We start from the raw sequence: 14,267 nt of genomic DNA, 5'->3' as shown, positions 1-14,267 counted from the left end.
GCTCTAGCTTCTCATCTCAAGGAAGTGAGCTTAGCTATTAGAGAGGTATGTGTAGCTAAGCTCTAGCTTCTTTAGGAATCTTCTTAAGGAAGCTTCTCAAGGAGGTGAGCTTAGTTATGAGAGGGGTGTGTGTAGCTAAGTTCTTGCTTCTCAAGGAAGTTTTCTCAAAGAAGCTTCTCAAGGAAGTTTTCTCAAGAAAGCTTCTCAAGGAAGTTTTCTCAAGAAAGCTTCTCAAGGAAGTTTTCTCATGAAAACTTCTCAAGGAAGCTACCTAGTCTATAAATAAAAGCATGTGTAACACTTGTTGTAACTTTGATGAATGAGAGTCTTGTGAGACACAACTCAAAGTTCAAATTCTCTCCCTTTTTCTTCCTTCAATTTCGTGATCCCCCTTCTCTCTTTCTCTCCTTCTTTCTTTTCCTCTATTGAAGCATCCTCTCCAAGCTTATTATCCAAGGCTCATCTTGGTGGTGAAGCTCCTTCTTCCATGGCTTATTCCCTAGTGGATGGCGCCTCCTCTCACCTCTTTTCCTTTGTCTTCCGCTGCATCTCCATGGTGGAAAATCAACATTAAAGGACCTCATTGAAGCTCAAATATGCAGCCTCCATAGAAGCCCCACAAGCAAGCTTCCATCAAGTGGTATCAGAGCACAAGAGCTTCAAGTAGGTGCTCCTTAAACCTCCATTAATTTTTTGCTTTACCTTTTCTTCCATTGTTGTTTCTTCATTTTTTTCTCCATGTATCTCCTCACATGTCTTGTGCTAAATGTTGTTAACATGATTCTTTAAATTTTCCACCGATTAAACTTGCTATAAAAGCTAGATTTGATTTTCTATGGTTCAAATTTCTTGTTCTTGTTCTTGAACCATGAATTGTGTTGAGTTTAGGTTCCTTTGAGTTTTGTCTTGTTATTTTTTGTGGCTGAAACCTAAAACATAAAATTCTTACAAAAATATTAAAGTAGAAGAAAACCTCAAGAATCTAGAGTGACTTGTTCACCTATTGTAGTTTTGTCATAGAAGTCATGTCTAGTCATGAAACTTGTCACATAAGATTTCTTATGTTGTGCTGTTTTTTTTTTTTTTTTGTTTCTTTGTCTAACTCATTTGTTCATGAGTGTATGAAATTCTCTTAGCCTATTATTTGATTTGAGTAAAATCTTTCATGTTAATTAGTCCTTAACATGTTCATGCAAAATTCTTAGAGAGTCTTTGATTGTGAACCTTTTCTTGAACTTTTAGGTTTCCTTATGATTGTGTCTATTGTGAATTTGAGTTTTGGTGATTGAATTTCTAGCTGAAATGTTGATCCTAAGTGAATATTGAACTTTTAAAATTGTGGTAAACAATCCTAGTGAGTTCAACATACATAGGAAGGTTGAAAGTAAGCCCAATGCAATCAATATACCATGCTTAAAAAAACATCGCTGGTGCTAGCAGCTTGGACATACAAAGTTGTAAAAATTATTGAGAATTGGTTACTTTGAATTTTGAGCTAAAATTTTTACTGAATTTGCTAGACATCTGGAAAAAAGTTATAAAAAAAAAAAGAACCAAGTGATTTGGATAAAAGGAAAAAATACTAAAAATCACACAAGTTGGCAGAAAAATCAATATCCAGGAAAAAAAAAGTGAAAGGGAAGTGTGCTTGTTGTTTTGGCTTAAAATTTATTTATAATTGGTGCCTATGTTATACCAATCTTAGTTCTAAAATTTTAATTGAAAATTACTGTGAAAACAAGTGCCAAAGCTAGAGGTTTGTTGAGTCTTTTTTTATATAGTTTTTTTACTCTACTCTAGAGTCATTCTAAGTTTCTCTTTGAGTCCTAGCTTGCTTCTATGTCCTTTTCATTGCTTTAATTGTTGAGTAATCCTTGAAAAATTGTCTTGTTAAAACTCCATTGGTTTAGCTTTCATTTCATTTTTTTTGTTCTTTGGTTATTGCTTGTCTCTTTGTTTCCTTGTTTGTGGGTTGTCATATAGGGAATTGGAAGGAGGATTGGTGCCATCCCTTGAAGAATTTGAGTCAAGAAGAAATGGGCCAACCACCTTAAGAGCTATTGGACTAAGAAGCATTCCAAATTGAGTGAATCACCAAAGAGAGAACAACCACCAAAATTGAGGACTGTTTTGTAATTTTGTAATTTGCAATTTACTTACCTTCATTGCTTTCAAGTTTTATAACAAAAAGGCCTTTCATTGGAAGTGTGTTGGGAGCCTCCAATAGGTTACCAAACTTCCATTTTTGTGTAATAATTTTAGGCAATTTTTCCTTAGGATAGTGAGTGTTTTGTTGGGTGTAGAAGCAAAGCTTCATGATGAATCAAGAGTGATTCAAAGATGTTTTGATGATAACAAAGATGATAACAAAAGATGATGACAAAGGTGATGACAAAAAGCTCTAAGGTCAATCAAAGAATGAGTTCAAGATATTCAAGATAGAATGAAGAACACTTCAAGTTTCAAAAGGAAAGTTGATTTCAAGAATCAAGAATCAAGATTCAAGAGATCAAGATTCAAGACTCAAGATAGAGTCATGAATCAAGAGAAGGCTTAATCAAGGTAAGTATGAAATGGTTTTCTCAAAAATTGAGTAGCACATGGATTTTTCTCAAAACATGTTTACCAAAGAGTTTTTACTCTCTGGTAATCGATTACCAGCAGCAAAATGGATTTGAAAAAGTTTTCAAATGAATTTACAACGTTCCAATTGATTTCAAAAAGCTATAATCGATTACAATGTTTTGGTAATCAATTACCAGTGCCTTTGAACGTTGAAATTCAAATTCAAATGTGAAGAGTCACATCCTTTCACATAAAAGCGTTGTGTAATCAATTACACTAATTTGGTAATCGATTACTAGTGACTGTTTCTGAATAAATCAAAAGATGTAACTCTTCAAATAGTTTTTAACTTTTTCAAATTGGTTTTTAAGTTTTTCTAAAAATCATAACTCTTCTAAATGGTTCTCTTGACCAGACATGAATAGTCTATAAAAGCAAGGCTTTGTTTTGCATTTTTCAATCATCTTGAACAACCTTTACAATACAATCCTTTACAACTTTTGCATCTCTTTGAACTTCTTCTTCTTCTTTGTGCTAAAAGCTTTCCAAAGTTTTATGGTTTTCTAAATCTTGAAAACTTGTGCTATTCATTCTTTTCATCTCTTCTCCCTTTGCCAAAAAGAATTCACCAAGGACTAACCGCCTGAATTCTTTTTATGTCTATCTTCTCCCTTTTCCAAAAGAACGAATGACTAACCGCCTGAATTCTTTTGTGTCTCCCTTCTCCCTTGTCAAAGAATTCAAAACGACACAGTCTGAGAATTCTTTTGATTCTTCCCTTTCCCTTATACAAAAGTGTTCAAAGGACTAACCGCCTGAGAATTATTTTGTATCCCCATTCACAAAGTATCAAAGGTTTAACCGCCTGAGATCTTTGTCTTAACACATTGGAGGGTACATCCTTTGTGATACAAGTAGAGGGTACATCTACTTGGGTTTGACTAAGAACAAGAGAGGATACATCTCTTGTGGATCAGTTCTAGTGGAGGGTACTTCCACTAGGGTTTCAAAGAGAACAAGGAAGGGTACATCCCTTGTGGATCTTTGCTTGTAAAAGGATTTTATTAAGGTTGAAAGAAATCTCAAGGACCGCAGGTCGCTTGGGGACTGGATGTAGGCACAGGTTGTTGCCGAACCAGTATAAAAACTCTTATGTGTTTGTCTCCTTCTTCCCTACTCTTTTACTTTCCGCTGTGCATTTAATTTTCGCTTTTACTTTCTGTTAAGTTTCTCTTCTACTCCTCATTCTCTGAACAATTTAGTAAAAGCCTTAGAAGAGTAATTTTTAATTAGTAAAGGTTTAGGAATAATTAATTCAACCCCCCCCCCCCCCTTCTTAATTATTCTGAGGCCACTTGATCCAACAAGTGGTATCAGAGTAGGTTTCTTGTAGAAAGTTTAACAACTTCAAGATTAATGGCCTCTTTAGATTCTTTGTTTTTCAAAAGTATTTTCAGGAATAGGTTATTTCAAGATCATGATGAAGACCGAGTCAACTTATGTCTCATGACAAAATCTGATGAGAACAACAAAGAAGATTCTGTAAGGAAGAAGTGGTACATCGACAGTGGATGTTCCAAGCATATGACAGAAGATGTATCCAAATTTACAACCATTTCCCCAAGAAAGGTGGACATGTTACATACGGCGACAACAATTTTAGTAAAATCTCAAAAGAGATAACATCTAAGTTATCTCTATGAATTAAGGTATGAGTAGTATTTTCAGTTAAGTTGTTTTTGTGGCTAATAGAAAATAATTGTTGAAATTGTTTGATTGTGTTTACAATGTTTAATTAACTATATTTAGTTTTAATTTTGAATATATATGATAAATTGAATTTTGTTTAAATTGATTAATGCTTGAATTGCTTATGTTCTGTTTGTTTTGACATGATAGATTAATTAAATTAAGTAAATAATTACCATGATATGTGTTGATGATTGTTATTTGATACTTATGTTAAAATTTATCATGATTAATTAACTATATTTAGTTTAAAAGAATTTCAATATACATGATTGATTTCTTTTTGTTTTTGGAAATTGTGTCCAACTTTTTAGAAGTTTGAAAATTAAAATTTGGAAGTTATTGGAAGTTTGAAAATTAAAATTTGGAAGTTATTGGAAGTTGAAAGTTGAAAATAGAAGTTGGAAGTTGAAAATGAAAGTTACTAGAAGTTGAAAGTTGAAAATGGAAGTTGAAAGTTGGAAGTGGAAGTTATTGGAAGTTGGAAGTTGAAATTTGAAATTTGAAATTTGAAATTTAATATTTGAAATTTGAAATTTGAAATTTGAAATTGAAATTTGAAATTTTTTTAGAAAGTATTGTGCATAGTTAGTTGATTGTTAATTAAATTTAATTAATTTGAAATGTTTGATGATTGATTGTGATTGAAAGTTATTATGATTTTTTTTATATTGAAAAGTTATGTTGATTATTTTGATAATATATATTTTTAATGATTATGCATGATTTTTGATGTGATATGTGATTAGTCATTTATGAATGGTTATGTATGGTTTTATATCTCTTGTATGATTTTTGCATAACTTTTAATATGACATGTGAATTACTTGCTTAAGGTTCATTCATAAAGTTTTTAAAATCCATTATGTTATATTTATTTATTTTTATATAAGAATTTTCATATATAAAGTATCTTTTTTATTCAGAAAAATGTGTTATCAAGCATGAGCATGCTAAAGATATTGAACATGTAGGTTTAAGAGAAAATAATGATTACATGATTGATTGAGTTCTTTGAACTTTCTAAGTTTTTAAATTATCTTTAACAAATCTGAATGTTTGATAATGCCTGTGATCTATATCTTTCAATCCTTGCATAATTCTTGTTTGATATGTTTGAATTACTTGATTGATTGATCAAAATATTTTTTTTTTTGCTTTTCAAAATTATTATATTGTATTCCAAATAAAATTATTTTGATATGATAGAACCTTCTATGTTAATAAAAATTCATCTTGGTAAGTGTTGGTAGTCAATTAGCACTTATTTTTAGGAAAAAGGTGACTGTATTTTTAAAATTCGTAGATACTAAAAACCAACTTGCAGACATCTTCACAAAACCACTAACCAAAGATTCTTTCTACACCATTAGAAGAGAATTAGGACTTCTAGATGCAAGTGACTTAGACAAATGATTTATGTTTTGATGACTTATGACTTATTTGTTATTTATGAACATATGCTTCTATTATAATGTGAGGATAATTTATTATCTTGTTTGATTTCAATAAGCTTCTCTCTTTTCTTGTTTAAATTATTATATTTTGTTTTTAAGCCTTGTATTTTGCTACATTTTTATGACATTTGAACATTTAGTATTTCTTTTAAATATTTGTTTAGTATGACTGAACATGATGATTATATTTACTTGCTCTTGGTTGTTTATGGTTATGAGTTTTAAACTTAATTATTTTGATGATATATGATTAGATGTATGTACTTACATTTGGTATTATGTTTTATGTATATATGTTTTATTTGAATATTGTGGATGAATTTCTAGTTTATTTGATGTTATGAATGAAGTATTGTCTTTCTAAGTTTGATGAATGGTTAAGTTATCTTGTTTGATTGTTTTCTATTCTTATGTATGACATTTATGTATGGTTTTTATATTTCTTACCTTTCTAAGTTCGATGAATGATTAAGTTATCTTGTTTGATTGTTTTCTATTCTTTTGCATGATTAGTCATTTATGTATGTTTTATATGTGTCGCAACATGCCCTTTTGCGGGCGTGCGAGGCGAGGCTCACGGGTGTGCTTTCCAAAGGAGGAAAGATGCACGGAGTCGCCACCAACGTTTATTTGTGGAAAACGTCGGAAAAACAGAAGGAAACCGGTCAAAATGAAAATTCTAAATTCGGGAGTTGTATTTATGTTTGAGGAAGGTATTAGCACTTCTCATGTTTGTCTCAAAGGACAACAGCCTATTTTTTAGAATTGTGGAAATTGTTACCTTAACTTTTTATTTCTTTTTATTTTTCTGAGGTCGACAAAAGCGGGGCTTTTGCTCCTACGTACCCTCCATCGAAGAGGAAATCAGACCTACGTAGTTCTTTCTTAAGGGTGAATCAAACAATTCTTTTTACTTGGAAGGTGATCATTTTAAGGCGTTGGACCTTAAAAATGATCCTTTTTACTTGGTAAGAAAAACTGAGATAATAAACTTTCAAATCCTTTTTTAGTGATTTTTTGTGGACGAGCTTGATTTGGCGAGTTGATTTTAGCCTTAGTTTCACTTTAGTTATTAGTCAATTCAATTAAGAATGAGAAATCCCAAAGAGAAAGCGTCCGATTGATTTTTCGTTTTATTTTACTAAAAGGTATTTTTTGATTATTATATTATTATTTTACCTCTTTTTTGATTTCCAACGTGGTTACGGCACGATCGAACGGTCGGAAATCATTTCAACTGAAATTAACGGATATTACAAATCAAATGATCGGTGGAAATTTATTTTATTTTTTATTAGACGAGAAATGACTTAAATAAATGACTGAAGCACGTCAAAAGGGGGTACGGAAAGTAAATGAAACGAGAATAAATGTACATAAAACAAATGGGGACCACCACGGGTACATAGAATGAATTGAAAAGCTCGATTTGGAAACTTACCCATTGAAGAACGAAGAACAGATGAAGAACGGTGAATAACGGAGGAAAACCTTCATGGATTTGCTTACGGAAACATCTCAGAAGCGTTACGGAAGCACCTCGGCTTGGATTTTCTTCATGGAAATAATTTTTTTTCACCCAAAACAGTTGAAATACATCACCAGGGGGATCCCGAACCCTTAGAACAGCCACCTTCAGCCTATTTATAGGAAAAAGGGGGAGGAGGTTGCCGCAGAAGCAATCCAGCTTCAAAAATACCCTGGAAGGGCCCAGATTCGAAAATTACTATTTGCACCCCCCATTTTACTAAATACACCTTCTTTTGCTTTTTTTGGCAATTCTTTTTCCGTAACGTTACGAAACTTTATGAATTTCGTAACGACACTTATTTTCTTTCCGTAAGGCTACGGAACCTTACGGATCATGTATTTACTCTTTGTTAGCTTTCGAAGAAGTTACGGAAACTCACGGATTGCGTAACAACACCTCCTTTTGGTTTCCTCCATATTACGGAATTTCACGGATCGCGTAACCATGCTTTCTTTTGATTTCCGGCGCGTCTCGGGACTTCACATATTGTGCAACAAAGGGTGCCAAGTATCTCGAAGCGGCCAATCAAAGGTTGCATGTCATTAAGTAATAATCCCCGGACGAAATTAGGGTATGACAGTTGCCCCTCTTTACTTACCTTTTATCGGAGATAAGAGGAAAGCAAAGATAAGACACTGATTTCGTCCGTCTTCGCCCTTTCCGTAATTAGTCCATGATGACCTCCGTCTCTTCTTCTTCTTTCTCTGCACAACACAAAATAAACACAAACCACAACAAACACTAATAACATAATATACATATATACACATGTTTGGCGAAGGAACCGATCCGGAAAACAACAAAAACCACATTTCCCAGTCACCAGAGGCTCCGCACTTGACGGTGAAGGACACATGAACCGCGCTAGGCAATCAATTCATGGGTCTCTCTAAAAAAAGGTGGAGAATGGAGAATTGCACTAGGCAATCACTACGCATGGCTCCAAACTCGTGGGCGGAGGATGCATGAACGACAATCAATTCATGGGGCTCCGAAGAAAAGGCGAGAATGGAGAATTGCACTAGGGAATCACTACGCATGGCTCCAAACTCATGGGTGGAGGATGCATGAACGACAATCAATTCATGGGGCTCCGAAGAAAAGGCGAGAATGAAGAATTGCACTAGGCAATCACTACGCATGGCTCCAAACTCGTGGGTGGAGGATGCATGAACAACAATCAATTCATGGGGCTCCGAATAAAAGGCAAGAATGGAGAATTGGACTAGGCAATCACTACGCATGGTTCCAAACTCGTGGGTGGAGGATGCATGAACGACAATCAATTCATGGGGCTCCGAAAAAAAGTGGAGAATGGAGAATTACACTAGGCAATCACTACGCATGGTTCCAAACTCACGGGTGGAGGATGCACGAACGACAATCAATTCATGGGGCTCCGAATAAAAGGCGAGAATGGAGAATTGCACTAGGCAATCACAACGCATGGCTCCAGACTCACGGGTGGAGGATGCATGAACGACAATCAATTAATGGGGCTCCGAAAAAAAGTGGAGAATGGAGAATTGCACTAGCCAATCACTACGCATGGCTTCAGACTCACGGGTGGAGGATGCATGAACGACAATCAATTCATGGGGCTCCGAACAAAAGTGGAGAATGGAGAATAGCACTAGGCAATCAATACGCATGGCTCCAAACTCGTTGGTGGAGGATGCATGAACGACAATCAATTCATGGGACTCCGAATAAAAGGGGAGAATAGGAGAATTGCACTAGCAATCACTACGCATGGCTCCAACTCGTGGGTGGAGGATGCATGAACGACAATCAATTCATGGGGCTCCGAATAAAAGTCGAGAATGGAGAATTGCACTAGGCAATCACTACGAATGGTTCCAAACTCGTGGGTGGAGGATGCATGAACGACAATCAATACATGGGGCTCCGAGTAAAAGTGGAGAATGGAGAATTGCACTAGGCAATCACTACGCATGGCTCCAGACTCACAGGTGGAGGATGCATGAACGACAATCAATTCAATTGGCTCTGAACAAAAGTGGAGAATGGAGAATTGCACTAGGCAATCACTACGCATGGCTCCAAACTTGTTGGTGGAGGATGCATGAACGACAATCAATTCATGGGGCTCCGAATAAAAGGCGAGAATGGAGAATTGCACTAGGCAATCACTACGCATGGTTCCAAACTTGTGGGTGGAGGATGCATGAACGACAATCAATTCATGGGGCTTCGAATAAAAGGCGAGAATGGAGAATTGCACTAGGCAATCACTGCGCATAGTTCCAAACTCGTGGGTGGAGGATGCATGAACGACAATCAATTCATGGGGCTCCGAATAAAAGTGGAGAATGGAGAATCGCACTAGGCAATCACTACGCATGGCTCCAGACTCATGGGTGGAGGATGCATGAACGACAATCAATTCATTGGGCTCTGAACAAAAGTCGAGAATGGAGAATTGCACTAGGAAATCACTACGCATGGCTCCAGACTCACGGGTGGAGGATACATTAACGACAATCAATTCATGGGGCTCCGAACAAAAGTGGAGAATGGAGAATTGCACTAGGTAATCCCTACGCATGGCTCCAGACTCACGGGTGGAGGATGCATGAACGACAATCAATTCATGGGGCTCCGAACAAAAGTGGAGAATGGAGAATTGCACTAGGCAATCACTACGCATGGCTTCAGACTCATGGGTGGAGGATGCATGGACGACAATCAATTCATGGGGCACCTAACAAAAGTGGAGAATGGAGAATTGCACTAGGCAATCACTGCGCATGGTTCCAAACTCGTGGGTGGAGGATGCATGAACGACAATCAATTCATGGGGCTCCGAATAAAAGTGGAGAATGGAGAATTGCACTAGGCAATTACTACGCATGGCTCCAGACTCACGGGTGGAGGATGCATGAACGACAATCAATTCATGGGGCTCAAACAAAAGTGGAGAATGGAGAATTGCACTAGGCAATCACTACGCATGGTTCCAGACTCACGGGTGGAGGATGCACGAACGACAATCAATTCATGGGGCTCCGAATAAAAGGCGAGAATGGAGAATTGCACTAGGCAATCACTACGCATGGTTCCAAACTCGTGGGTGGAGGATGCATGAACGACAATCAATTCATGGGGCTCCGAAAAAAAGTGGAGAATGGAGAATTGCACTAGCCAATCACTACGCATGGCTTCAGACTCATGGGTGGAGGATGCATGCACGACAATAAATTCATGGGGCTCCGAACAAAACTGGAGAATGGAGAATTGCACTAGGCAATCACTACGCATGGCTCCAAACTTGTTGGTGGAGGATGCATGAACGACAATCAATACATGGGGCTCCGAGTAAAAGTGGAGAATGGAGAATTGCACTAGGCAATCACTACGCATGGCTCCAGACTCACAGGTGGAGGATGCATGAACGACAATCAATTCAATTGGCTCTGAACAAAATTCGAGATGGAGAATTGCACTAGGCAATCACTACGCATGGCTCCAGACTCACGGGTGGAGGATACATGAACGACAATCAATTCATGGGGCTCCGAAAAAAAGTGGAGAATGGAGAATTGCACTAGGCAATCACTACGCATGGCTCCAGACTCACAGGTGGAGGATGCATGAACGACAATCAATTCATTGGTCTCTGAACAAAAGTGGACAATGGAGAATTGCAATAGGCAATCACAACGCATGGCTCCAGACTCACGGGTGGAGGATACATGAACTACAATCAATTCATGGGGCTCCGAAAAAAAGTGCAGAATGGAGAATTGCACTAGGCAATCACTACGCATGGCTCCAGACTCACGGGTGGAGGATGCATGAACGACAATCAATTCAAGGGGCTCCGAACAAAAGTGGAGAATGGAGAATTGCATTAGGCAATCACGACGCATCGTTCCATACTTGTGGGTGGAGGATGCATGAACAACAATCAATTCATGGGGCTCCGAATAAAAGGCAAGAATGGAGAATTGGACTAGGCAATCACTACGCATGGTTCCAAACTCGTGGGTGGAGGATGCATGAACGACAATCAATTCATGGGGCTCCGAAAAAAAGTGGAGAATGGAGAATTACACTAGGCAATCACTACGCATGGTTCCAAACTCACGGGTGGAGGATGCATGAACGACAATCAATTCATGGGGCTCCGAATAAAAGGCGAGAATGGAGAATTGCACTAGGCAATCACTACGCATGGCTCCAGACTCACGGGTGGAGGATGCATGAACGACAATCAATTCATGGGGCTCCGAAAAAAAGTGGAGAATGGAGAATTGCACTAGCCAATCACTACGCATGGCTTCAGACTCACGGGTGGAGGATGCATGAACGACAATCAATTCATGGGGCTCCGAACAAAAGTGGAGAATGGAGAATAGCACTAGGCAATCAATACACATGGCTCCAAACTCGTTGGTGGAGGACGCATGAACGACAATCAATTCAAGGGACTCCGAATAAAAGGGGGGAATGGGGAATTGCACTAGGCAATCACTACGCATGGTTCCAAACTCGTGGGTGGAGGATGCATGAACGACAATCAATTCATGGGGCTCCGAATAAAAGGCGAGAATGGAGAATTGCACTAGGAAATCACTACGCATGGTTCCAAACTCGTGGGTGGAGGATGCATGAATGACAATCAATTCATGGGGCTCCGAATAAAAGTGGAGAATGGAGAATCGCACTAGGCAATCACTACGCATGGCTCCAGACTCACAGGTGGAGGATGCATGAATGACAATCAATTCATTGGGCTCTGAACAAAAGTCGAGAATGGAGAATTGCACTAGGCAATCACTACGCATGGCTCCAGACTCACGGGTGGAGGATACATGAACGACAATCAATTCATGTGGCTCCGAAAAAAAGTGGAGAATGGGGAATTGCACTAGGCAATCACTACGCATGGCTCCAGACTCACGGGTGGAGGATGCATGGACGACAAGCAATTCATGGGGCTCCTAACAAAAGTGGAGAATGGAGAATTGCTCTAGGCAATCACTGCGCATGGTTCCAAACTCATGGGTGGAGGATGCATGAACGACAATCAATTCATGGGGCTCCGAATAAAAGTGGAGAATGGAGAATTGCACTAGGCAATTACTACGCATGGCTCCAGACTCACGGGTGCAGGATGCATGAACGACAATCAATTCATGGGGCTCCGAATAAAAGTGGAGAATGGAGAATTGCACTAGGCCATCACTACGCATGGCTCCAGACTCACGGGTGGAGGATGCATGAACCACAATCAATTCATGGGGCTCCGAATAAAAGTGGAGAATGGAGAATTGCACTAGGCAATCACTACGCATGGCTCCAGACTCACGGGTGGAGGATGCATGAACGACAATCAATTCATGGGGCTCCGAACAAAAGTGGAGAATGGAGAATTGCACTAGGCAATCACTACGCATGGTTCCAAACACGTGGTTGGAGGATGCATGAACGACAATCAATTCATGGGGCTCCGAATAAAAGTGGAGAATGGAGAATTCCGCTAGGCAATCACTACGCATGCCTCCAGACTCACGGGTGGAGGATACATGAACCACAATCAATTCATGGGGCTCCGAAAAAAAGTGGAGAATGGAGAATTGCACTAGGCAATCACTACGCATGGCTCCAGACTCACGGGTGGCGGATGCATGAACGACAATCAATTCATGGGGCTCCGAACAAAAGTGGAGAATGGAGAATTGCACTAGGCAATCACTACGCATGGTTCCGAACTCGTGGGTGGAGGATGCATGAACAACAATCAATTCATGGGGTTCCGAATAAAAGGCGAGAATGGAGAATTGCACTAGGCAATCACTATGCATGGTTCCAGACTCACGGGTGGAGGATGCATGAACGACAATCAATTCATGGGGCTCCGAATAAGAGGCAAGAATGGAGAATTGCACTAGGCAATCACTACGCATGGTTCCAAACTCGTGGGTGGAGGATGCATGAACGACAATCAATTCATGGGGGCTCCGAACAAAAGTGGAGAATGGAGAATTGCACTAGGCAATCACTACGCATGGCTTCAAACTCACGGGTGGAGGATGCACGAACGACAATCAATTCATGGGGCTCCGAATAAGAGGCAAGAATGGAGAATTGCACTAGGCAATCACTACGCATGGTTCCAAACTCGTGGGTGGAGGATGCATGAACGACAATCAATTCATGGGGCTCCGAAAAAAAGTGGAGAATGGAGAATTGCACTAGGCAATAACTACGCATGGCTTCAGACTCACGGGTGGAGGAGGCGTGAACGAAAATCAATTCATGGGGCTCCGAACAAAAGTGGAGAATGGAGAATTGGACTTGGCCATCACTACGCACGGCTCCAAACTAGTTGGTGGAGGATGCATGAACGACAATTAATTCATGGGGCTCCGAATAAAATGCGAGAATGGAGAATTGCACTAGGCAATCACTACGCATGGTTCCAAACTCGTGGGTGGAGGATGCATGAACGACAATCAATTCATGGGGCTCCGAATAAAAGGCGAGAATGGAGAATTGCACTAGGAAATCACTACGAATGGTTCCAAACTCGTGGGTGGAGGATGCATGAACGACAATCAATTCATGGGGCTCCGAGTAAAAGTGGAGAATGGAGAATTGCACTAGGCAATCACTACGCATGGCTCCAGACTCACAGGTGGAGGATGCATGAACGACAATCAATTCAATTGGCTCTGAACAAAAGTCGAGAATGGAGAATTGCACTAGGCAATCACTACGCATGGCTCCAGACTCACGGGTGGAGGATACATGAACGACAATCAATTCATGGGGCTCCGAAAAAAAGTGGAGAATGGAGAATTGCACTAGGCAATCACTACGCATGGCTCCAGACTCACGGGTGGAGGATGCATGGACGACAATCAATTCATTGGGCTCCGAACAAAAGTGGAGAATGGAGAATTGCACTAGGAAATCACTACGCATGGTTCCAAACT

Source organism: Glycine max, chromosome 4 (assembly GCF_000004515.6).
Source record: "Glycine max cultivar Williams 82 chromosome 4, Glycine_max_v4.0, whole genome shotgun sequence".
Classification (NCBI taxonomy): Eukaryota; Viridiplantae; Streptophyta; class Magnoliopsida; order Fabales; family Fabaceae; genus Glycine; species Glycine max.
This window is presented reverse-complemented; position numbering follows the sequence as displayed.